Source organism: Artemia franciscana, chromosome 15 (assembly GCF_032884065.1).
Source record: "Artemia franciscana chromosome 15, ASM3288406v1, whole genome shotgun sequence".
In the NCBI taxonomy this organism is placed as follows: domain Eukaryota; kingdom Metazoa; phylum Arthropoda; class Branchiopoda; order Anostraca; family Artemiidae; genus Artemia; species Artemia franciscana.
The window spans coordinates 28,441,499-28,464,746 of record NC_088877.1 but is presented as its reverse complement, the minus strand read 5'-3'; the positions used below and the strand labels follow the sequence as shown (position 1 = coordinate 28,464,746).

Sequence of the window (23,248 nt, the reverse complement as noted above, 5' to 3'; positions counted from 1 at the left end):
AAGCTCAAGGGCAATCATTAGAATAATGAGGCATAGATCTGAATACGGATTGTTTTTCCCATGGACAATTATATGTTGCATGTTCAAGAGTCGGTAAACCTGACAATCTATTTATATGCACAGACAATGGGACATCGAAGAATGTCGTATATTCGCAAGTTTTACGTAGGTAAAAACATATATATATATCTATCTATATTCACAGGTGGGACACAGGGACACGACTACAATGGCGCGTAACTATAATGGCGCATAACGACTTACGCGCGCGGTGGGGGCTTGGGGGGAGGCGCGAAGCGCCCCCACCAACTAGGTTTTGGGGTGGCGCGAAGTCCTGCTCCAACAGCTAATATGTATATATATGACGTCATGTTTGTGTGTTGACTGACGTCATTATAAGGATTGAGCATTATGCTGTCATGAAGTTGTTTGTCGACTCACCTCATGTTTGTCGACTGATGAAATTACAGACCGGGACACAAATGACGACCTGGACACCGGGACACAGGGAATATAAATGACGACCGGGACACTCAAAGAGAAATTACAGACTTGGACACCGGGATACAAATAACGACCGGGACACAGGGAATATAAATGACGACCGGGACACAGGGTGACAACTACAACGGGGACGCTGGGGGGCACAGGGGGGATATAAAAATGACGACGGGAACACAGAGAGTATTCGATTAGTAATCACCATCAACAAAGCTCAAGAGCAATCATTAGAATAGTGAGGTATAGATCTGAATGTGGATTGTTTTTCCCATGGACAATCATATGTTGCATGTTCAAGAATCGGTAAACCTGACAATCTATTTATATGCACAGACAGTGGGACAGCGAAGAATGTTGTATATTCGCAAGTTTTACGATCAACTACGAAGTGCCACCCCAACAGCTAGTATATTTATATATATTACAGCCATTTTCAACTTTTAATGATGATCCTTGATGATGAAAAATCAGAACCGAAATTGAAGTAATAATTTTCAGAATTAGAAAAGAATGAAGCTTGGAACCTTAGTTTTCCCCGATCTGTATGGCAAATATGACTAAAGATACAAAGACATAGTCTTAAGAGACAATATTTGGAAACAAATTAGCGTTGGAAGCAGCTTTTCAAACTAAATTCTTCATTTCGATCTTCCGAAATGAAGATCAAAACGATTCTTCGAATTCAAATGTACTTCATTAAAATGGAAGAGAAATTGCTTTTTTTGGAAGAAAATCCGCGCCATGAAAGAACTGATCAATGATTGAACTCCTAAACTACTTTAGTATAGACTGTCGCATCTAAGGTCAGAAATTACATGAAACCCGAGTACTCTTTATTTCATCAACCCTTTGAGATGCCAAAAGAGTTGGTTTGAAACTAACATTGCAATTTTGGAAGAAGAATCTTAATACAGCAGGATGGCCAATATTAACAGACTACATTTGCTTCCTCAGGTGTCCTTATTAGCTTCCTTGCAAATGCTATCAAGTGTCCCCTGCTTCGCTAGGAATACCTCTAGCAGGGGTGAATCTCCAGCATTTTTTTGGAGGGGAGGGGGTCCATATCCTGATTGTCAAGGGGCATGGGATATATAATAACTTTTTTCTCTGCTTTATTGGGGAATGTTGTATATCAACGCCTCGCCCTTTACGCTAAAGTTTGACTCTTTCTCTCAACTCTTCTTTTTAAAACAGTAAAACCTTTAGCGTAAAGAGCGGGGCGTTGATGAGGAAGCAGCCCCTATCATATACGAAGTAATTTCTGTTTGTTTTAAGTTTTAATGTCGCTCCTTACTTTCAGTTGAAAAAGCTTGTTTTTTTTTATTTAATTTCTGAACGTTTTTGAATCAATGCATGTTTTGATTTTGGCTCTCCGCAGAGAAATAATTAAAACGAAATTTGCATATTTTTTTTTTTTTTGGCTAAATAGATTTCTCATAATTTGGTCGAATGATTTTGAGAAAAAAAGAGCGGGGGAGGAAGCCTAGTTGCCCTCCAATTTTTTGGTTAATTAAAAAGACAACTAGAACTTTTTATTTTTTACGAATCTTTTTATTAGTAAAAGATATACATAGCTTATAAACTAGCTTACGTAAAGAATTTTTTATTCTCATGTTTTTATTACACATATGAGAGGGCTCGCCCCCTCGTCAGTACCTCTCTCTTTACACTAAATCTTAAATTTTGTCCCAATTCATTAAGAATGACCCCTGAATCACAAAAGCCGTAGAATAAATAGTTGACATTAGGCGAAGTATTAGGAGGAGGTGAGCCCCTCATATGGTTGATAATTTCTGTTCGTTTTAAGTGTTAATACTGCTTCTTACCTCCAGCTGAAAAAAACTTTTTCATATACATTTTTTCATTGTTTTTGTTTTTTAAATAATGCTAGTAAATCCTGCGCTCCCTTCATGGAAATTTTCTTCCCCCATGAAAAATTCCTCGATGGAAAGTTCCCCCAGTATATCCCCCTCTTCTCAACCCTTCCCCCCAACCAAAAAATCCTCCTGAAAACACCTGTACACTTCCCAATAACCATTACTATATGTAAGCACTGGTCAAAGTTTTGAACTTGTAACCCCTCCCACGGGGACTGTGGAGGAGTAAGTCGTCTCCAAAGACATAGTTATAAGGTTTTTCGACTACGTTGAATAAAATGGCTATCTCAGAATTTTGATCCATTGACTTTGGGAAAATAATTAGCGTGGGAGGGGGCCTAGGTGCCCTCCAATTTTTTTGGTAACTTTAAAAGAGCACTAGAACTTTTCATTTCCTTTAGAATGAGCCCTCTCTCAACATTCTAGGACAACTGGGTCGATACGATCACCCCTGGGAAAAAGGAAAAAAAAAAAAAATAAACGCGCATCCGTGATCCGCCTTCTGGCGAAAAATACAAAATTCCACATTTTTGTAGATAGGAGCTTGAAACTTCTACAGTAGGGTTCTCTGATACGCTTAATCTGATGGTGTAATTTATGTCGTTAAGATTCTATGAATTTTAGGGGGTGTTTCCCCCTATTTTCTAAAATGACACAAATTTTCTCAGGCTCGTAACTTTTGGTACATAAGACTAAACTTGATGAAACTTATATATTTAAAATCAGCATTAAAATGCGATTTTTTCGATGTAGCTATTGGTATCAAAATTTCATTTTTTAGAGTTTTGGTTTCTATTGAGCCGGGTCGCTCCTTGCTACAGTTCGTTACCACGAACTGTTTGAAAAGACCTTTTCTTGCTACAAATGTTTACCTTTGACAATAATATGAGAACAAAGCGACATGGAACTGAGAAACTCGTAAGCCAGCTTAAACCTTGCATATCGTTCTGTCCTGCTTATGGTACAACACTTGTCTCCAACGACTCAAATAGTGCCTCTGAATGGACTAAATGTATTTTGAAACATCCAAACTGGCTAAGAAAGAAGTAAAAAGCAAAAAATAAAGGAAGAAGAAACAATATTATACAAAGGAGAATTATGCAGCAACCATCAATATTCAACCATACTTTATTTAGAACCATACAACCATACATATTCAACCATTACTTTGGCTAAAATGTCAACCATGAACAGAAAGAGAAGTATCAGGTGTAAGCTAACGTCGAATCAAGCTTTTCAACGACCACTTTTTTTTTCCGGTGAACCATTTCTTAGTAATGTCTTACTCTCAATCTCAGCATTGTACCTTCACTTTGTGCACTGTTTCTGCTCGAATCCAGTCCTCTGCAACAGTCTTCTTTATGGCTTATTACTGGAGTCTTCTTTATGACTTATATCTGGAGCTCTACAGAGTCAGACTACCAGAATTTCCAAGTTTTACGATTATTGTTGGACCCAAATGCTAAAAATTTTGAAAAGTTAAGACAATGATCTTGACTATGAATCAATAAGCAGCTTATATGTCAAAGATTTGATTTTTGTTTTGGCCAAGGGTTAATTTTTCAACTCAGATAATTACCATAGGCTCTGTAGTATTTTTTTTTGTAATCTGTCATTCGTTACTTTGGCGAAAAATACCCCGGCCCAAAAATAGGAGAAAAAAAAACTTTTCCTTTTGGTCCTAGATACTTCATTTACAAAATTAAATTGCGACACTAAAAACCTGAAATTCATTCAAGAAGCCGGATTCCTACCTTAATTATGTTGATTTTGCCTATTATATACTTGGCATTAAAAATGTGCCAATAGCTGGTTTCATAATCTTACAGGAAAGACAAATAATCGGGTAGTGGTAGGATTATAAATCTTTCGCAATCGTAGTGCTCATTGCTATTTCGGTAAAACATTAAGCCTTCCCAATATTCATAAATCATAAAAAAAAACTTGAAGCCTCCCCACACCTCAATCAAATTCTTTACCGATCTAAACATGTAAAAAAAAAAGTATAATTTCGATTTATTCCCCGCAGCTGTAACTGTTACTCAAAAAGGAAGATGGTTTCAATATTTTACATTTGAATTGAGAAAAATTGAAGGTTTATGTCGAGCTCAAATCCGTTATCCCATAACAGTCTGGCTAGTCGAGCTTGCTGGTTGGTTTTGCACCTTCAGGGTATGAAAACATATAAATAAACGGGATTTGTCCACAATCACCGTTGCATCGGTAGCTGCAATCTAGTAAAGAGCGAACAACAGCCCATAGTAACCAAAAGTTAAAAAACTCATTGAGAAAAAACTGCCTTGTGAAAAAAATTGCCATTTAACAGTGATTTAGGAATGCTTATTATTACTTCGGTTTGTCTTAAAATTAAAAGTTTATTTTGGAAAGAAATTCAGTGATTCCGAAAAGAAATCTGAAACCCCTTGCCAGTCCCCAAACTTGAGCAACAAGTCACTTTTTTAAATGGGTAGCACTAATCTGTCTCCCGATTTTTTTCTTTTTTCAGGGCTAGCGGTTTACCAGAACATCATAGAGAGATGCGTAATAGCTAATTCAAAAGCAATTTCTCACATCTACGAGCTTTATTCTAAATTCCACCCTTTGTAAGCGACATATGGCACACAAATGACACTTGCTGTGCCACTTCTCAAGGGGTGGTGATAGAGGGATACCAAAAGATCGTCAACAGATGCATAATAGCTCACATAAAATTTATTTCTTAAATCTACGTTTTCCCTATAAATTTCACCACCTGCAAATGCCAAATGGCACTATTGGTTCCATGTCTCAAGTGGAAAAGCTGGGGCTATTGGTATACCAGAACTTCTTAGAGAGATGTTTATTGGCATATTTGAAAGATATTGCTCATATCTACGTGATCTTTATCAGTTTTACCATCCGTAAGTACCATAAAGCACTAAAGACGGCACTTTGGTTGCCACTTCTTAAGTGGAAAAACCTGGAAGTGTAAAACTGTACCATTGTAATAATTATGATCCAAAACCCTTAACAGGATATTTACAAGAACCCCTCTAGTATACTTCCCCTCCCAGTCCCCTTAGTAAGTCTCTTTATTCTGTTAGGAAAATTCACAATGAACTCTTTAACACGTTCAGCCGACATTGAGGCTCGCAAAATTATTTTTAAAATGTTGAATGTACTAAAGAGGAAGAAATTCATAGAATAACAAATAATTGAATCTCGAAATTCCAAATAGATTATTTCTTGACGTACCTTTCCTCCTCCTCCTGTTCGCAAAAGTTCAGCTTCACCGAATATAGTTTAACGTTATCACTTTTTATAATAGAAACTTGTATTAACTCAATGTTTTATAATAGCCAATTACAAATGTATTTACTGAACAAGGTACAATAAACATGCTTTGGGTAATGACCTAACTCTCCCTAGTCTTTGGGAAAAGGGCTGTAAATTATTACTTATTATAGTCCTACAAGATCAAATAGATTGAATTCGATCATCAGCCACCGTAGTTTAGTTGCAAGCGCGTTAGACTTTGAATCAGACTTAATTTTAAAAAAAAAAGTTTTCCACGGGAAGTAACGAGCAAACTTAAAACGAATAAAATTATTATTTCACAGCCTATCTAGCTAATATCAATAAGACTAGTGCAAATAAATCAACTGGTGATATTTCCCTACGTTTGTAGGATTACAGAAAACTAGCGCTTCACTGAAAACACAAAACCATATGGGAGTTTTGGTACGGTAGAAGTAAACCATTTAAAGACGCTTTTAACAGTATAAAAGTAAAGTATTTTTAGATTGTTGCTTTTTTTCGTTTAATTTGGCATAACCTCTGCACGATGAGCTGAGTTCAATGATTAACTGTCGTTTTGGATCTGAAAATGATGCTTCATGATTATTTTGTAGACAAGTTCGAAGTGAAGGAATCTTTAAAATACATATTTTAATGCTGCATCAAACCGACACTGGCGCCAGTTTTTGCTCTTATAAGTTACCCATACTCTTTGAACTATACCTTCTCGAGCTAAAATTTAGTTTATATATCTATAGACCTTGAAATAATTAACTGAGTGTATGCATTAATATCGTTAAATGTCTCAGTCTAAATATTCACGAAGATCTTAAACCTGCCCCCTCCCTCTAAAGAAAAGCTGTAATACTATACCTTCAAACAAAAAACTTAATATTTCAGATTCTCTTTGGAAATGTCCTCATCCCAGATATGAATATCTTCACATATACATTGCCTTCATCACGAAAATTGGTGCTGGCTTTGTTTATATATTTCCTTCAAATATTTTTTTTTAACTGCAACTACCATATTGTAGTTTGTTTACCTTTTCAGTTGTTGCAAAATCCATGCCATCTTCAAGAAGAGGATATTTTATAGGTCCTTTTTGACGATGGGCACGGCTCTTTCTATCAGCTGGAACATTGGTATCTGTTGCTGAAATTAATACATTAATATTAAGACTACACACTCGCTATAGAATATAATGAAGAAAGAAATCACCAATGCAACAGCACAAACACAGAAATAAACATACACCATAAAAAAATACATGTATAATATATATAAACAAAAAAGAAAGTCAGAAGGAGAAAGGAAGACTGTTTTTCTACTTTAGTAATTAATATAGATCAGTACTTGAATGAGGCCATAACCCTACTCCTCCATCCAATTACATAGGTCAAACAGCATAGCCATACACAATCAACCATAAAGAATAATCCATGGACAGGCAGTCGTGTCGTAAGTAAGTATAAATCGTCATTTACCAAATATTAAAAACAATAAAAAAGACAAATAATTAAGAGGCGACAACCCAAAACAAGAGCTCGTCAGGAGAATACATAGAATAGGATAGAATAGGTTTTATTTGCACAATATCTCGTAGTCATAAAACTAAATGGCACTTGTGCTTACAAAAAAAGGATTAAATCAAACGACAAAAAAATCAGAAGACGAATAGGAATAAATTAACAATTGTTATACTTTGATACAAAGAAAGGGATGACTGAGTTGGAAAAACAATTTGTGCATGAAGGAGGTGCTGCTAATCTGTCAATTTTCTTCAACCTAGTACTTTGATGTTTCACTAAAACTGGTGGTAGTATCGATCTGTATTTATCACTTCTGAGAAGATATTGGCCAAATTCAAGAATCAAACTGAGACGACGCTCTTGAAGAGAGGGAATTCAAACTGAGGATATACACTTGGATATAGGGTTTCGACACTTTAAATTCCATACCCAGGCAAGTGGCGTGTCTACCATAAATTTCCTATTGTATCCCCGTGCTAGGTATCACCCCAAAAATATATACCTATGAAAAAACGAATGTAAAACAACCAAGTAACACCAGAACTAGCTTATCATACCTTGGTTCTGGCCCTTGTGTATTTATGTATCATAACTTGAAATTATCCGTTTTATAGAGAGAAGCAAGTGGATTTCTAGAGTTCATCTTACGGTTGAGATGATCTTCATTTCGAGTGATAGGAGCTGAGCCCAAGACATTACCTGATAAATAAATCCATTATTTTGAATGCTGATTAATTACTTTTAACTTAATTTTTTTATGCCTAAGTTTTTATCATAGTTTTAATTTAATACTGAAAGTTACTGATATCACAGCTCCTGTAAGACTGAGAAATACGTTTATAGATTGGTTTGTTGTTGTGAGGTTACGTACTTATTTTTGACTCCTAGATCAATATCTTATTTTTATACTTGGCTTTTGTGTTTTCAGTAAAGCGCTAGTTTTCTGTAAATCTTCAAACATAGGGAAATATCACCAGTTGATTTATTTTCTCTGGCTTTATTGATATATGTTAGACATGCTGGGAAGTAATAATTTTTATTCGTTTCAAGTTTCAACTTCGCTCTTTACTTCCCTCGGAAAAAATTTGTTTTTTCTAAATTAATCTTAGCTTGTTTTTTATTAACATGTAATGAATAAACAACACTGCCATAGTCTTTTGTATTTATGCGGAATAATTTCTGTTCGTTTTAAATTTTAATGCTGCTTCTTCGTTTCAGTTGAAAACTTATTATTTTACATGACTTTTAATCACCTCCAATCTAGGAGAGATAAGACACCTCAACCCTTATTAAGGAGCTGAACGAAGAAGTCGTACAAGAATTGAAGGAAAAAGTAAGTTTAGAGTGAAAAAAATAATCAAAATATAGTTGCGCTTCTTTTTTTGAAAAAATATAGATCTTTAAATCTTTGGTTTAAAAAATTAAATTTAGTAGCACATAAGAAAGTAGCTCTAGGGCAATAGCTTAGACACAAAAGGTTAACTAAGCGGACAGGTTTGCATATCGACATGCTTGTAGAAAATTTTGTTAGCTCAACAGAAATTAGCCTTTAGGCTTAGGAAGTTATTTGACCTGTCCCTATATAGAAAATACAATCATTACTTACATTACTGCGATTCGCTCTTTACTAGGTTGCAGCTACTGCTGCAACCATGATAACTGGATTTCCAGACCTCATATTGCGGTTGATATGTTCTTCTTTTCGAACAATACTGGTAAAACCAAGATGTTACCTGATAAATCAATCCATTATTATGTATGCTGTTTAATGAATTTAAACGTATTATTTTTATGCCGAAGTTTTTAAGATAATTTTTATTGTATATTAAAAGTTAATGATATCACAGTTCTTGTAAGACTATAAAAACCGTTATAGATCAGTTTTTTGTTGTGAGGCTACGTCTTTACTTTTGGCTCCTAGATTAGTATTCTTGTATTTGGAATTGGCTAAGTTTTCTGTTATCCTACAAACAGGGAAATATCACCAGTTGATTTATTTGCACTAGTTTTATTGATATATGTTAGATAGGCTGGGAAGTAATAATTTTTGCTCGTTCTAATTTTCAACTTTGCTCTTTACTTCCCTCGGAATTTTTTTGTTCATATCAATCTATGCTCTATTTTGATCAAAATTTAATTTAGAAACAACATTTCTATAACCTCTTTTATTTATATGGAACAATTTCTGTTCGTTTTAAGTTGTAATGTTGCTCCTTAGTTTCAGTTGTAAACTTATCTACATATATAAAAATAAGTTGTCTTTCTGTCTGTCTGTCTGTCAAGTGAGGTCATTATAAGGATTGAGCTGTATGTCGTCATGAAGTTGTTTGTCGACTGACGTCATGTTTGTCAACTGATGAAATTACAGACCGGGACACAAATGACGACCGGGACACAGGGAATATAAATGACGACCGGGACACTCAAAGAGAAATTACAGACTGGGATACCGGGACACAAATCACAACCAGGACACAGGGTATATAAATGACGACCGGGACACAGGGACACAACTACAACGGGGACGCCGGAGGCACAGGGGGGATATATAAATGACGACCGGGACACAGGGATTGTTCGAAGAGAAATTAAAGACAGGGACACAAATGACGACCGGGACACCGGGACACAGGGAATATAAATGACGACCGGGACACTCAAAGAGAAATTACAAACTGGGACACCGGGACACAAATGACGACCTGGACACAGGGAATATAAATGACGACCGGGACACAGGGAGACAACTGCAACGGGGACGCTGGGGGGGCAGAGGGGGGATATACAAATGACGACGGGAACACAGAGAATATTCGATTAGTAATCACCATCAACAAAGCTCAAGAGCAATCATTAGAATAGTGAGGTATAGATCTGAATGTGGATAGTTTTTCCCATGGACAATTATATGTTGCAAGTTCAAGAATCGGTAAACCTGACAATCTATTTATATGCACAGACAATGGGACAGCGAAGAATGTTGTATATTTGCAAATTTTACGTAGTTAAAAACATATATATATATATATATATATATATATATATATATATATATATATATATATATATATATATATATATATATATATATATATATATATATATATATATATATATATCTTCTATATATATAAAAATAAGTTGTCTGTCTGTGGATGGATGGATGGATGTGTCAGGTGACGTCACCTGAAAAAACTGGATTAGGTGACGTCAAAACTGAAAAAACTAAAAAAAGGCAAAAACTACAAAAAAAACTAAAAACTAATAAAAAAAATAAAAAAGCTAAAAAACTAAAAAAACTATAAAGGTAAAAACCAATAAAAAACTAAAAAAAAAACTGAAAAAACTAAAAAAAGGCAAAAACTACAAAAAAAAACTAAAAACTAATAAAAAAAGTAAAAAAGCTAAAAAACTAAAAAAACTAAAAAAACTAAAAAAAGGTAAAAAACTAAAAAAAATAAAAAATAAAAAAAAAATAAAAAAAAGGAAAAAACTGAAAAATAAGCTAAAATAAAGGTAAAAACCAATAAAAAACTAAAAAAAAAAGGAAAAAACTAATAAATGACGACACTCAAAGAGAAAGCGACCAGGACAAAAGGAATGTTCGATTAGCAATCAACAAAGCACCGGGACACAGGGAGTATAAATGACGACCAGGACATAAGTAAAAAAAAAAAAAACTATCTATATATATAAAAATAAGTTGTCTGTGGATCTGTGGATCGTGGATCAGGTGACGTCACCTGAAAAAACTGGATCAGGTGACGTCAAAACTGAAAAAACTAAAAAAAGGCAAAAACTACAAAAAAAACTAAAAACTAATAAAAAAAATAAAAAAGCTAAAAAACTAAAAAAACTAAAAAAAGGCAAAAACTACAAAAAAAACTAAAAACTAATAAAAAAGCTAAAAAACTAAAAAAAAGGCAAAAACTACAAAAAAACTAAAAACTAATAAAAAAAATAAAAAAGCTAAAAAACTAAAAAAACTAAAAAAACTAAAAAAAGGTAAAAAACTAAAAAAACTAAAAACTAAAAAAAAACTAAAAAAGGTAAAAACTAAAAGAACTAAAAAAGAAAAAAATAAATGACGACACTCAAAGAGAAAGCGACCAGGACAAAAGGAATGTTCGATTAGCAATCAACAAAGCACCGGGACACAGGGAGTATAAATGACGACCAGGACACAAGTAAAAAAAAAAAATTAACAAAACTAAAAAGAAGGTAAAAACTACAAAAAAACTAAAAAGAAAAAAAAACTAAAAACTAATAAAAAAACTAAAAAATCTAAAAATCTAAATAAACTAAAAAAGAAAAAAAAAGGAAAAAAATAAAGGAGAAAAACAAAACTAAAAAACGAATGTATATACAGACCGGGACACCGGGATACAAATGATGACCGGGACCCGGGACACAGGGAATATAAATGACGACCGGGACACAGGGACACAACTACAACGGGGATACCGGGGGAAACAGGGGGATGTAAATGACGACCGGGACACCGGGACAGGGAATGGTCGATTAGCAATCACCATCAACAAAGCTCAAGGGCAATCATTAGAATCATGAGGTATAGATCTGAATACAGATTGTTTTCCCATGGACCATTATATGTTGCATGTTCAAGAGTCGGTAAACCTGACAATCTATTTATATGCAAAGACAATGGGACAGCAAAGAATGTTGTATATTCGCAAGTTTTACGTAGTTAAAACCATATATATATATATATATATCTATATTCACAGGTGGGACATAGGGACACAACTACAATGGCGCGTAACTATTATGGCGCGTAACGACTTACGCGCGCGGGGGGGCTTGGGGGGGCGCGAAGCGCCCCCACCAACTAGGTGTTGGGGTGGCGCGAAGCGCCACCCCAACAGCTAGTATATATATATATATATATATATATATATATATATATATATATATATATATATATATATATATATATATATATATATATATATATATATATATATATATATATATATATATATATATATATATATATATATATATATATATATATATATATATATATATATATATATATATATATATATATATATATATATATATCTATATATATAAAAATAAGTTGTCTGTGGATGGATGGATGGATGGATGTGTCAGGTGACGTCACCTGAAAAAACTGGATCAGGTGACGTCAAAACTGAAAAAACTAAAAAAAGGCAAAAACTACAAAAAAAACTAAAAACTAATAAAAAAAATAAAAAAGCTAAAAAACTAAAAAAACTATAAAGGTAAAAACCAATAAAAAACTAAAAAAAAAACTGAAAAAACTAAAAAAAGGCAAAAACTACAAAAAAAACTAAAAACTAATAAAAAAAGTAAAAAAGCTAAAAAACTAAAAAAACTAAAAAAAGGTAAAAAACTAAAAAAAATAAAAAATAAAAAAAACTAAAAAAAAGGAAAAAAACTGAAAAATAAGCTAAAATAAAGGTAAAAACCAATAAAAAACTAAAAAAAAAAGGAAAAAACTAATAAATGACGACACTCAAAGAGAAAAAAAAGGCAAAAACTACAAAAAAAACTAAAAACTAATAAAAAAAATAAAAAAGCTAAAAAACTAAAAAAACTAAAAAAAGGCAAAAACTACAAAAAAAACTAAAAACTAATAAAAAAGCTAAAAAACTAAAAAAACTAAAAAAAAGGCAAAAACTACAAAAAAACTAAAAACTAATAAAAAAAATAAAAAAGCTAAAAAACTAAAAAAAACTAAAAAAACTAAAAAAAGGTAAAAAACTAAAAAAACTAAAAACTAAAAAAAACTAAAAAAGGTAAAAACTAAAAGAACTAAAAAAGAAAAAAATAAATGACGACACTCAAAGAGAAAGCGACCAGGACAAAAGGAATGTTCGATTAGCAATCAACAAAGCACCGGGACACAGGGAGTATAAATGACGACCCGGGGGAAACAGGGGGATATAAATGACGACCGGGACAAAAAAACTAAAAAGAAAAAAAAACTAAAAACTAATAAAAAAACTAAAAAATCTAAAAATCTAAATAAGCTAAAAAAGAAAAAAAAAGGAAAAAAATAAAGGAGAAAAACAAAACTAAAAAACGAATGTATATACAGACCGGGACACCGGGATACAAATGACGACCGGGACCCGGGACACAGGGAATATAAATGACGACCGGGACACAGGGACACAACTCCGGTACACCGGGATACAAATGACGACCGGGACACAGGGAATATAAATGACGACCGGGACACAGGGACACAACTACAACGGGGACACCGGGGGAAACAGGGGGATATAAATGACGACCGGGACAAAAAAACTAAAAAGAAAAAAAAACTAAAAACTAATAAAAAAACTAAAAAATCTAAAAATCTAAATAAGCTAAAAAAGAAAAAAAAAGGAAAAAAATAAAGGAGAAAAACAAAACTAAAAAACGAATGTATATACAGACCGGGACACCGGGATACAAATGACGACCGGGACCCGGGACACAGGGAATATAAATGACGACCGGGACACAGGGACACAACTACAACGGGGACACCGGGGGAAACAGGGGGATGTAAATGACGACCGGGACACCGGGACAGGGAATGGTCGATTAGCAATCACCATCAACAAAGCTCAAGGGCAATCATTAGAATCATGAGGTATAGATCTGAATACAGATTGTTTTCCCATGGACCATTATATGTTGCATGTTCAAGAGTCGGTAAACCTGACAATCTATTTATATGCAAAGACAATGGGACAGCAAAGAATGTTGTATATTCGCAAGTTTTACGTAGTTAAAACCATATATATATATCTATCTATATTCACAGGTGGGACATAGGGACACAACTACAATGGCGCGTAACTATTATGGCGCGTAACGACTTACGCGCGCGGGGGGGCTTGGGGGGGGCGCGAAGCGCCCCCACCAACTAGGTGTTGGGGTGGCGCGAAGCGCCACCCCAACAGCTAGTATATATATATATCTATATATATAAAAATAAGTTGTCTGTCCGTTACGCCAGATTATATCTTATCTATATATATAAAAATAAGTTGTCTGTGTGTGGATCTGTGGATCTGTGGATCAGGTGACGTCACCTGAAAAAACTGGATCAGGTGACGTCAAAACTGAAAAAACTAAAAAAAGGCAAAAACTACAAAAAAAAACTAAAAACTAATAAAAAAAATAAAAAAGCTAAAAAACTAAAAAAACTAAAAAAAGGCAAAAACTACAAAAAAAACTAAAAACTAATAAAAAAGCTAAAAAACTAAAAAAACTAAAAAAAGGCAAAAACTACAAAAAAAACTAAAAACTAATAAAAAAACAAAAAAGCTAAAAAACTAAAAAAACTAAAAAAAGGTAAAAAACTAAAAAAACTAAAAACTAAAAAAAAAACTAAAAAAAAGGAAAAACTGAAAAATAAGCTAAAATAAAGGTAAAAACCAATAAAAAACTAAAAAAAAACTGAAAAAACTAAAAAAAGGCAAAAACTACAAAAAAAACTAAAAACTAATAAAAAAAGTAAAAAAGCTAAAAAACTAAAAAAACTAAAAAACTAAAAAAACTAAAAAAAAGGTAAAAACTAAAAAAAATAAAAAATAAAAAAAAACTAAAAAAAAGGAAAAAACTGAAAAATAAGCTAAAATAAAGGTAAAAACCAATAAAAAATTAATAAAAAAGCTAAAAAACTAAAAAAACTAAAAAAAGGCAAAAACTACAAAAAAAACTAAAAACTAATAAAAAAAATAAAAAAGCTTAAAAACTAAAAAAACTAAAAAAACTAAAAAAAGGTAAAAAACTAAAAAAAACTAAAAACTAAAAAAAACTAAAAAAAAGGAAAAAACTGAAAAATAAGCTGAAATAAAGGTAAAAACCAATAAAAGACTAAAAAAAAAAACTGAAAAAACTAAAAAAAGGCAAAAACTACAAAAAAAACTAAAAACTAATAAAAAAAGTAAAAAAGCTAAAAAACTAAAAAAAATAAAAAAAACTAAAAAAAGGTAAAAAACTAAAAAAAAAAAAATAAAAAAAACTAAAAAAAAGGAAAAAACTGAAAAATAAGCTAAAATAAAGGTAAAAACCAATAAAAAACTAAAAAGAAAAAAGGAAAAAACTAAAAAAAATTTTCATCTAAAAAACTAAAAAAAACTAAAAAAGGTAAAAATTAAAAGAACTAAAAAAGAAAAAAATAAATGACGAGACAAAAGGAATGTTCGATTAGCAATCAACAAAGCACCGGGACACAGGGAGTATAAATGACGACCAGGACATAAGTAAAAAAAAAAACTAACAAAACTAAAAAGAAGGTAAAAACTACAAAAAAACTAAAAAGAAAAAAAAACTAAAAACTAATAGAAAAACTAAAAATCTAAATAAACTAAAAAAGAAAAAAAAAGGAAAAAAATAAAGGAGAAAAACAAAACTAAAAAACGAATGTATATACAGACCGGGACACCGGGATACAAATGACGACCGGGACACAGGGAATATAAATGACGACCGGGACACAGGGACACAACTACAACGAGGACACCGGGGAAAACAGGGGGATATAAATGACGACTGGGACACCGGGACAGGGAATGGTCGATTAGCAATCACCATCAACAAAGCTCAAGGGCAATCATTAGAATCATGAGGTATAGATCTGAATACAGATTGTTTTCCCAAGGACCATTATATGTTGCATGTTCAAGAGTCGGTAAACCTGACAATCTATTTATATGCAAAGACAATGGGACAGCAAAGAATGTTGTATATTCGCAAGTTTTACGTAGTTAAAACCATATATATATATATATATACTAGCTGTTGGGGTGGCGCTTCGCGCCACCCCAACACCTAGTTGGTGGGGGCGCTTCGCGCCCCCCCCAAGCCCCCCCGCGCGCGTAAGTCGTTACGCGCCATAATAGTTACGCGCCATTGTAGTTGTGTCCCTATGTCCCACCTGTGAATATAGATATATATATATATATATGGTTTTAACTACGTAAAACTTGCGAATATACAACATTCTTTGCTGTCCCATTGTCTTTGCATATAAATAGATTGTCAGGTTTACCGACTCTTGAACATGCAACATATAATGGTCCATGGGAAAACAATCTGTATTCAGATCTATACCTCATGATTCTAATGATTGCCCTTGAGCTTTGTTGATGGTGATTGCTAATCGACCATTCCCTGTCCCGGTGTCCCGGTCGTCATTTACATCCCCCTGTTTCCCCCGGTGTCCCCGTTGTAGTTGTGTCCCTGTGTCCCGGTCGTCATTTATATTCCCTGTGTCCCGGGTCCCGGTCATCATTTGTATCCCGGTGTCCCGGTCTGTATATACATTCGTTTTTTAGTTTTGTTTTTCTCCTTTATTTTTTTCCTTTTTTTTTCTTTTTTAGCTTATTTAGATTTTTAGATTTTTTAGTTTTTTTTATTAGTTTTTAGTTTTTATTTCTTTTGAGTTTTTTTTGTCCCGGTCGTCATTTATATCCCCCTGTTTCCCCCGGTGTCCCCGTTGTAGTTGTGTCCCTGTGTCCCGGTCGTTATTTATATTCCCTGTGTCCCGGTCGTCATTTGTATCCCGGTGTACCGGTCTGTATATACATTCGTTTTTTAGTTTTGTTTTTCTCCTTTATTTTTTTCCTTTTTTTTTCTTTTTTAGTTTATTTAGATTTTTAGATTTTTTAGTTTTTTTATTAGTTTTTAGTTTTTTTTTCTTTTTAGTTTTTTTGTAGTTTTTACCTTCTTTTTAGTTTTGTTAATTTTTTTTTTACTTGTGTCCTGGTCGTCATTTATACTCCCTGTGTCCCGGTGCTTTGTTGATTGCTAATCGAACATTCCTTTTGTCCTGGTCGCTTTCTCTTTGAGTGTCGTCATTTATTTTTTTCTTTTTTAGTTCTTTTAGTTTTTACCTTTTTTAGTTTTTTTTTAGTTTTTAGTTTTTTTAGTTTTTTACCTTTTTTTAGTTTTTTTAGTTTTTTTAGTTTTTTAGCTTTTTTATTTTTTTTATTAGTTTTTAGTTTTTTTGTAGTTTTTGCCTTTTTTTTAGTTTTTTTAGTTTTTTAGCTTTTTTATTAGTTTTTAGTTTTTTTTGTAGTTTTTGCCTTTTTTTAGTTTTTTTAGTTTTTTAGCTTTTTTATTTTTTTTATTAGTTTTTAGTTTTTTTTGTAGTTTTTGCCTTTTTTTAGTTTTTTCAGTTTTGACGTCACCTGATCCAGTTTTTTCAGGTGACGTCACCTGATCCACGATCCACAGATCCACAGACAACTTATTTTTATATATATAGATAGTTTTTTTTTTTTACTTATGTCCTGGTCGTCATTTATACTCCCTGTGTCCCGGTGCTTTGTTGATTGCTAATCGAACATTCCTTTTGTCCTGGTCGCTTTCTCTTTGAGTGTCGTCATTTATTAGTTTTTTCCTTTTTTTTTAGTTTTTTATTGGTTTTTACCTTTATTTTAGCTTATTTTTCAGTTTTTTCCTTTTTTTTAGTTTTTTTTTATTTTTTATTTTTTTTAGTTTTTTACCTTTTTTTAGTTTTTTTAGTTTTTTTAGTTTTTTAGCTTTTTTACTTTTTTTATTAGTTTTTAGTTTTTTTTGTAGTTTTTGCCTTTTTTTAGTTTTTTCACTTTTTTTTTTAGTTTTTTATTGGTTTTTACCTTTATAGTTTTTTTAGTTTTTTAGCTTTTTTATTTTTTTTATTAGTTTTTAGTTTTTTTTGTAGTTTTTGCCTTTCTTTAGTTTTTTCAGTTTTGACGTCACCTAATCCAGTTTTTTCAGGTGACGTCACCTGACACATCCATCCATCCATCCACAGACAGACAACTTATTTTTATATATATAGATAGATATATATCTATATATATAAAAATAAGTTGTCTGTGGATGGATGTGTGGATGGATGTGTGGATGGATGTGTCAGGTGACGTCACCTGAAAAAACTGGATCAGGTGACGTCAAAACTGAAAAAACTAAAAAAAGGCAAAAACTACAAAAAAAACTAAAAACTAATAAAAAAAATAAAAAAGCTAAAAAACTAAAAAAACTATAAAGGTAAAAACCAATAAAAAACTAAAAAAAAAACTGAAAAAACTAAAAAAAGGCAAAAACTACAAAAAAAACTAAAAACTAATAAAAAAAGTAAAAAAGCTAAAAAACTAAAAAAACTAAAAAAAGGTAAAAAACTAAAAAAAATAAAAAATAAAAAAAACTAAAAAAAAGGAAAAAACTGAAAAATAAGCTAAAATAAAGGTAAAAACCAATAAAAAACTAAAAAAAAAAAGGAAAAAACTAATAAATGACGACACTCAAAGAGAAAAAAAAGGCAAAAACTACAAAAAAAACTAAAAACTAATAAAAAAAATAAAAAAGCTAAAAAACTAAAAAAACTAAAAAAAGGCAAAAACTACAAAAAAAACTAAAAACTAATAAAAAAGCTAAAAAACTAAAAAAACTAAAAAAAAGGCAAAAACTACAAAAAAACTAAAAACTAATAAAAAAAATAAAAAAGCTAAAAAACTAAAAAAAACTAAAAAAACTAAAAAAAGGTAAAAAACTAAAAAAACTAAAAACTAAAAAAAACTAAAAAAGGTAAAAACTAAAAGAACTAAAAAAGAAAAAAATAAATGACGACACTCAAAGAGAAAGCGACCAGGACAAAAGGAATGTTCGATTAGCAATCAACAAAGCACCGGGACACAGGGAGTATAAATGACGACCCGGGGGAAACAGGGGGATATAAATGACGACCGGGACAAAAAAACTAAAAAGAAAAAAAAACTAAAAACTAATAAAAAAACTAAAAAATCTAAAAATCTAAATAAGCTAAAAAAGAAAAAAAAAGGAAAAAAATAAAGGAGAAAAACAAAACTAAAAAACGAATGTATATACAGACCGGGACACCGGGATACAAATGACGACCGGGACCCGGGACACAGGGAATATAAATGACGACCGGGACACAGGGACACAACTCCGGTACACCGGGATACAAATGACGACCGGGACACAGGGAATATAAATGACGACCGGGACACAGGGACACAACTACAACGGGGACACCGGGGGAAACAGGGGGATATAAATGACGACCGGGACAAAAAAACTAAAAAGAAAAAAAAAACTAAAAACTAATAAAAAAACTAAAAAATCTAAAAATCTAAATAAGCTAAAAAAGAAAAAAAAAGGAAAAAAATAAAGGAGAAAAACAAAACTAAAAAACGAATGTATATACAGACCGGGACACCGGGATACAAATGACGACCGGGACCCGGGACACAGGGAATATAAATGACGACCGGGACACAGGGACACAACTACAACGGGGACACCGGGGGAAACAGGGGGATGTAAATGACGACCGGGACACCGGGACAGGGAATGGTCGATTAGCAATCACCATCAACAAAGCTCAAGGGCAATCATTAGAATCATGAGGTATAGATCTGAATACAGATTGTTTTCCCATGGACCATTATATGTTGCATGTTCAAGAGTCGGTAAACCTGACAATCTATTTATATGCAAAGACAATGGGACAGCAAAGAATGTTGTATATTCGCAAGTTTTACGTAGTTAAAACCATATATATATATCTATCTATATTCACAGGTGGGACATAGGGACACAACTACAATGGCGCGTAACTATTATGGCGCGTAACGACTTACGCGCGCGGGGGGGCTTGGGGGGGGCGCGAAGCGCCCCCACCAACTAGTATATATATATATATATATATATATATATATATATATATATATATATATATATATATATATATATATGGTTTTAACTACGTAAAACTTGCGAATATACAACATTCTTTGCTGTCCCATTGTCTTTGCATATAAATAGATTGTCAGGTTTACCGACTCTTGAACATGCAACATATAATGGTCCATGGGAAAACAATCTGTATTCAGATCTATACCTCATGATTCTAATGATTGCCCTTGAGCTTTGTTGATGGTGATTGCTAATCGACCATTCCCTGTCCCGGTGTCCCGGTCGTCATTTATATCCCCCTGTTTCCGCCGGTGTCCCCGTTGTAGTTGTGTCCCTGTGTCCCGGTCGTCATTATATTCCCTGTGTCCCGGTCGTCATTTGTATCCCGGTGTCCCGGTCTGTATATACATTCGTTTTTAAGTTTTGTTTTTCTCCTTTATATTTTTCCTTTTTTTCTTTTTTAGTTTATTTAGATTTTTAGATTTTTTAGTTTTTTTATTAGTTTTTAGTTTTTTTTTTCTTTTTAGTTTTTTTGTAGTTTTTACCTTCTTTTTAGTTTTGTTAGTTTTTTTTTTTACTTATGTCCTGGTCGTCATTTATACTCCCTGTGTCCCGGTGCTTTGTTGATTGCTAATCGAACATTCCTTTTGTCCTGGTCGCTTTCTCTTGAGTGTCGTCATTTATTTTTTTCTTTTTTAGTTCTTTTAGTTTTTACCTTTTTTTTTTTAGTTTTTTAGATGAAAATTTTTTTTAGTTTTTTCCTTTTTTTCTTTTAGTTTTTTATTGGTTTTTACCTTTATTTTAGCTTATTTTTCAGTTTTTTCCTTTTTTTTAGTTTTTTTTTATTTTTTATTTTTTTTAGTTTTTTACCTTTTTTAGTTTTTTTAATTTATTTTTTTATTAGTTTTTAGTTTTTTTGTAGTTTTTGCCTTTTTTTAGTTTTTTTAGTTTTTTAGCTTTTTTATTAGTTTTTAGTTTTTTTTGTAGTTTTTGCCAATTTTTAGTTTTTTTCTTTTTAGTTTTTTTGTAGTTTTTACCTTCTTTTTAGTTTTGTTAGTTTTTTTTTTTACTTATGTCCTGGTCGTCATTTATACTCCCTGTGTCCCGGTGCTTTGTTGATTGCTAATCGAACATTCCTTTTGTCCTGGTCGCTTTCTCTTTGAGTGTCGTCATTTATTTTTTTCTTTTTTAGTTCTTTTAGTTTTTACCTTTTTAGTTTTTTTTAGTTTTTTAGATGAAAATTTTTTTTAGTTTTTTCCTTTTTTTCTTTTTAGTTTTTATTGGTTTTTACCTTTATTTTAGCTTATTTTTCAGTTTTTTCCTTTTTTTAGTTTTTTTTTATTTTTTATTTTTTTAGTTTTTTACCTTTTTTTAGTTTTTTTAGTTTTTTTAGTTTTTTAGCTTTTTACTTTTTTTATTAGTTTTTAGTTTTTTTTTGTAGTTTTTGCCTTTTTTTAGTTTTTTAGTTTTTTTTTTAGTTTTTTATTGGTTTTTACCTTTATTTTAGCTTATTTTTCAGTTTTTTCCTTTTTTTTAGTTTTTTTTAGTTTTTAGTTTTTTTAGTTTTTTACCTTTTTTTAGTTTTTTTAGTTTTTTAGCTTTTTTATTTTTTTTATTAGTTTTTAGTTTTTTTGTAGTTTTTGCCTTTTTTTAGTTTTTTTAGTTTTTTAGCTTTTATATTAGTTTTTAGTTTTTTTTGTAGTTTTTGCCTTTTTTTAGTTTTTTTAGTTTTTTAGCTTTTTTATTTTTTTTATTAGTTTTATTTTTTTTTTTGTAGTTTTTGCCTTTTTTTAGTTTTTTCAGTTTTGACGTCACCTGATCCAGTTTTTTCAGGTGACGTCACCTGATCCACAGATCCACAGATCCACACACAGACAACTTATTTTTATATATATAGATAGATACAGTTTCATTTCAGTTTTTTTTTCTTTTTTAGTTTTTTCCTTAGTTTTTTTCTTTTTTAAATTTTTCTTTTTTAAGTTTCTTCTTTTTATTGATTTGTTTTCTTCAATTTGTCAATGTTCATTCTAACATTGACACTTGGAAAAATCTTTACGTGCCAAGCAAGCTAAAGCTCCAAAAATTTATAATAAACCTTAAAATTTGGGTATCTGTTTTAAGGTTTTCGAATTACCTTAATCTTTTGTCAAAATATTTTGAAATATTTGTGCAATTCCCAGTTTTTTTTAGTTTTTTCTTTTTTTAGTTGGATAGCTTTTTTTAGTTTTTTTTCTTTTTAGTTTTTACCTTTTTATTTTTTCGACGTAGTTAACTTCGAAGACCACACTGCCTTTCCATGACGAAAGTAAAACAGTTCAAAATAGGGATGATACCTTTTTATTGACAGTGAAATATAAAATTATTTAACTGGATATTTCGAACACATATACAGTGTTCATCATCAGCAGTAAAACAGAGTTTTACTGCTGATGATGAACACTGTAGGCTATATGTGTTCGAAATATCCAGTTAAATAACTTTATATTTCACTGTCAATAAAAAGGTATCATCCCTATTTTGAACTGTTTTATTTTTATTTTTATTTTTTTTACATTTTTTTCTTTTTAAGTTTTTTTTTTATTTTTTTTTTTTTAGTTTTTTCATTTTTGTTTTTCTTCTTTATTTTTCAGACGTCATATGCAAACTCTCAATGCAAAAATACATACAACTTATTTTTGTATATAGATAAGATATAATCTGGCGTAACAGACATAGTGTAACAGACATAAAAGACAGACAACTTATTTTTGTATATATAGATTTTTACATATATAGATACAGTTTCTTCTTTAGTTTTTTTTCTTTTTTAATGTTTTCTTTTTTTTTAGTTTCTTCTTTTTATTGATTTGTTTTCTTCAATTTGTCAATATTCATTCTAACATTGACACTTGGAAAAATCTTTACGTGCCAAGCATGCTAAAGCTCCAACAATTTATATTAAACCTCAAAATTTGGGGTATCTGTTTTAAGGTTTTCGAATTACTTTAATCTATTGTCAAAATATATTGAAATATTTGTGCAATTCCTAGTTTTTTTTTAGTTTTTTCTTTTTTTTAGTTTTGTAGCTTTTTTTAGTTTTTTTTAGTTTTTTATCTTTTTTATTTTTTACATTTTTTCTTTTTAGGTTTTTTCTTTTTTTAATTTTTTAAATTTTTATTTTTTTTAAAGTTTTTCTTTTTAGTTTTTTTTTAGTTTTTTACCATTTTTCTTTTTTCGAATTACTTTAATCTATTGTCAAAATATTTCGAAATATTTATGCAATTTCCAGTTTTTACATTCTAGTTTGTTTTCTTTTATATATATAGAAGATATAATCTGGCGTAACGGACAGACAACTTATTTTTA

General features: G+C 31.4%; 2 long non-coding RNA genes across 3 annotated transcripts in view; both read right to left on the bottom strand.

The window, feature by feature from the left end:
* The window catches only part of LOC136036309 (uncharacterized), a 487,034-nt gene extending 464,006 nt beyond the window's left edge, over window positions 1-23,028 (bottom strand). The window contains exon 1 of the long non-coding RNA XR_010619690.1: window positions 21,747-23,028. This is a non-coding gene — a long non-coding RNA (uncharacterized LOC136036309). The remainder of the gene's footprint in view (window positions 1-21,746) is intronic.
* On the bottom strand, window positions 2,685-10,085 carry LOC136036287 (uncharacterized). 2 transcript variants are annotated; one of them, XR_010619683.1, is made up of 3 exons: window positions 7,744-10,085; window positions 6,700-6,809; window positions 2,685-3,840 (listed from the first exon to the last, which is right to left on the bottom strand). It is a non-coding gene; the product is annotated as an uncharacterized LOC136036287 (long non-coding RNA). The 2 variants fall into 2 exon arrangements; XR_010619684.1 differs by having other exon boundaries at window positions 6,700-7,885; window positions 8,793-10,085.
* Window positions 23,029-23,248: the final 220 nt, after the last annotated feature.